Below are 3470 nucleotides of genomic sequence, written 5' to 3'. Positions count from 1 at the left end.
CCAGCGTATCTACTCCTCCCAGCTTTGTGTCATCTGCAAACTTGCTGAGGGTGCACTCAATGCCATCTTCCAGGCCACTGATGAAGACCTTGAACAAAACTGGCCCCACGACCAACCCCTGGGTCACTCTATTTGATACTGGCTGCCAACTAGACATTGAGCCATTGGTTACTGCCCTCTGAACCTGATGCTCCAGTCAGTTTTCTATCCACCTTACAGTCTATTCATTCAGCTTGTACTTCCTTATTTGCCTGCAAGAATGTTGTGGGAGACCATATCAAAAGCCTTGCTAAAATCAAGGTACATCACATCCATTGGTCTCCCTGTGTCCACAGAGCCAGTTACCTCATCATAAAAGGCAATCAGGTTGGTCAGGCATAAAGTGCCCTTGGTGAATCAATGCTGATCTCTGTAGCCTGGTGATGAAAGCAGTCTTCTGGGAGAAGGGAGGATTCAGATTTAGTTAATGATCAAAGGACAAGATGTATCTAATATTTAAGGCTCAATATAGTTGCTGTCCTGGAAATAGGTATCCAAGTCAGACCATGATAGGTGTTACAGGGGTCTGTCCTTTGCTTCTTTTTGTACTAGAATTATTTCTGTTCACAGTGACATAATTTCAATGAGTAAGATTGATAATACCCACCTAATATCTCCCTTACCACACCCAAAGCATCTTATACTCTAATGGTGAGGGCACTAAAGATGTGGGATTGAACTCCACCCCTGAGGCAGAGGTAGGGCTTGAACTGGGTCTCCCTTTTCCTTGGGTGAGTGCTTTAACTAGTACGCTGTTACATATAAAGGCAGAAGCACAGGTATCACTACAACAGGGCATGTTTTGAAGGTGGCTATCACTGCAATTTTGGGAGGAGCCCAATCCTACTTATGTGCTAGGCCTGGTCTGAGAATCTCTAGTAGACTGAGTACCCCAGGAACTTAAAGGTTTTGTATTATGAACAGGCTAAGGCATAAAATGGGTGCTGAAGTGTTCACTCATATCAAAAGAGGCACTTTTAAGTATGCACAGATGTACAGCTTTCAAGGGCCTGAAAAACTTTAAAAAACTTTGGCCAAATGGAATTTAGGTACCTCTAGAGTTAGGCAGCAATACAGCAGGGGGGTTGAGGGCTTTGGACTTAGGACTTCGATTGCATCTAGGCCCCACTTTAGGTGTGTAAGTCCTCTTGGGATCTAGCTTAAGATGACCAAGTAGGTCCTTTCAGCCTCTAAATCCTATGATAGCATTTAGGATAATAGGAAAGTAGGGCTGGAAGGGACCACATGAGGTCATCTAGTCCATCTACCTGCTCAAGCGAGGATCATCCCTCCCTGACTAAATCTCCCCAGTCATGTGTCTGTCCAACCTGTTCTTGAAAATTTCCAGGGATGGAGATTCTACACCTTCTCTTGGGATCCTGTTCCTAGAGGATGCTTTACCAACCTCGGAGTCAGAAAGCTGTGGTAGATGAAGGGTTAACTGTGGAAATAGTATATCTGGACGTTGAACCCATGTCAGATTGTGCACTAACTTCCAACATTATACACATACCAAAACAAAACTGTAACCATTAGGAGGTTTTTCAGGCTTCCTTAAGCTATTCTATATTTTTGTTGCTGTTTCTATTTCAACTGAATGAAGTGCTGATAGCAACACCTTGCAGAGTATAAGATAACAAGACCTTTCACAAAAGTGTTTGTCAGTAAATTTCAGCTCTGGTTTCAGCCATAGGCACTGAGCCAGTTGAAATCAACCTGCTTTAAAAGTCTGTATTCTTTCATGCCTCTTATCTCATCATGAATAAGCAAGACTCTGAAATATACAGAATTCAATGTTTATTCTGCAAAGGAAGTTTCCCTGTGGGCAGCATTGTTTTCTTATTTAGTCAGAGCAAGGTTATAATCTCTTTACTCACATTTGTGAGCAGTGACAATGAACTCAACTGCTCCAGTGGAAGTAACAGGTCCAGAAGCTGGCCCTCAAAAAACAGACTTATAGAAGAATGTGGATTCTTGTAAAATCAAATACCAAAAGTGGCGCTTTGGTTTAAGAAACATTATTTTGGCCACCTTGGTAGAGGCACTACAAGGTTAATGGAGAAGAAATGCTGAAACAATAATGTGGAAGCAAGATTTTTCACCCATTTGTCTGGGAAGATATTGCATCATGTGTCTTGCCATTGTATCAGCATGTCACATGGTAAATATCACTTCCATGAAATTATACTGCATGTTGGGCAAATAATGAGGTCTCTGCAGCAATCAGAAGGTGTGACTGAACAAAACCCTAATGTGTGCCAAGTCTCTGCTAGAGATCATGTGTTCTGGGTTGACAATATTGTAGACAGCCAATATAGATGTGGCTAATATAGCACGACTCTGGCAAACCTACATTTATTGCATGATTAATGCAAGTTTTGCTTATTAAATGATAACATGCCAGATGTTCAATCAATTTATTGCATGCTAAAAAAAGTGAACCTGCCCTAAAGAAATTATTCGTTAAATGTGGAACTTCTTTGTGGCAGGTAAGCCTCACATGTTAATTTGAGCATTTGGCATGCTATTTACATCTTCACTATCCAACAGTTCTCCGCTGATCAGTGGGACAAGGCAGGGAGAGACTCTGAGTCCAGGACAGAAGGGTGCACAGAGTCTGGGACTGAAGAGCCACTCCAAAGTCCTGGTGCTATATGAACCCTTCAATGTGCCCAGCCCTCAAGCAGCATGGGACCTGAGGAGTGATTTCTTTATCTCAGGTTGTTGGCATGCCTAGACTTTGAAAAGTTGTAGACCAATATGAAGCAAAAATCAACATCTAGAAACCTGAAAGATGACTCCCTTGCTTCTGCCAGCTAAATTTGAATTTTCACAGAGCACAAAGCTGCCTCAACACAAGAGAAATTCCTTGCCCAGGAGAGCATTCCATTGACCCACCCTCCTGTGAAATATGAAACATCATAACCAGAAGAAATTCAAAATTCTGCTTGCCATCAGACAACTTTGAGGTATACAGACTGTTCTAACTTTTATCTAAGCCTAATTTGCACAAAATGAACTTTTCCAACCAGGAGATCTTACAACATCTTCAGCTTTCCTGTGAAATATTAATTTTCATTTCCACCTAGAGAAAATTTCACAATCTTTGCATTCTCTTAAACCTGAAGGATGAGTGTGCCCAAAAGCTTGCAAATAATAATATTGCAAATATTTTTGAAAAAATAATAATTTTTTTTTTTTGCAAAAATCTGATTGGTCTGATTATAAAAGATATTTCCTCTACCATGAGTTCTGATGCCTTTAGACTTTGAAAGGGCATGTGAGCAGCCCAGGACCAAAGAACCACTTGCTATTCCTGGGGCTGCCCACTTACCCTTTGAAGTACCTGGTGCATGAGCAGTCTGGAAGTGGTTTTCAGGCTGTGTGCAGGAAAGCCCAGGACTGGGAGGCTAGGGTTTACATTTTGTCCA

This window comes from Gavialis gangeticus, unplaced genomic scaffold (genome assembly GCF_001723915.1).
Source record: "Gavialis gangeticus isolate Ggan-Ray unplaced genomic scaffold, GavGan_comp1, whole genome shotgun sequence".
In the NCBI taxonomy this organism is placed as follows: domain Eukaryota; kingdom Metazoa; phylum Chordata; order Crocodylia; family Gavialidae; genus Gavialis; species Gavialis gangeticus.
Note: the sequence above shows the minus strand (reverse complement) of the source record.